Source organism: Alligator mississippiensis, chromosome 4 (genome assembly GCF_030867095.1).
Source record: "Alligator mississippiensis isolate rAllMis1 chromosome 4, rAllMis1, whole genome shotgun sequence".
NCBI classification, from domain to species: Eukaryota; Metazoa; Chordata; order Crocodylia; family Alligatoridae; genus Alligator; species Alligator mississippiensis.
Window position 1 is genome coordinate 62205548 of NC_081827.1, and position 487 is coordinate 62206034.

Genomic DNA, 487 nt, shown 5'->3' on the forward strand with positions numbered 1-487 from the left:
CAGATTCACTAACTAGCTGCAGTCAGATGGGAGGAAAAAACATCAGCCTGAATTGCCTGCAGGTGTGACTCCATAGTATCCTTACCACCTGGAAGAAAATGCTACTGCATTTGGAGAGCCGTACTGAATCTAAGAGTCTTGTAGGGCTGTAGGAATACCTGGCTAGAGAACAAGTGTTAGGCAGATTCAAGCCTTTAACCCAGTTTTTGTTTTTATCAGCCAGTGTTGAGGGAAACAAGGCAAATTTCCAATGAAAAAGTCCTTACTTCCCTTATCTACCTTTATGAAGGATCTTGGACTCCCAGGATTTCCCACTACTGTATGTTTCCTAGAAAACACATCAGATGAGCTACTGAGGAACAAAGAAATGTTAGTTAGGAAGCACTTGGATCTTGACTTCAAGGGTCCCAACTTCCTAGCACCTCTGTCAGTGAACTGCTATGGAGCTTCTGCTCTCAGGATTTCCAGGCTCTTAGGCAACCCACCA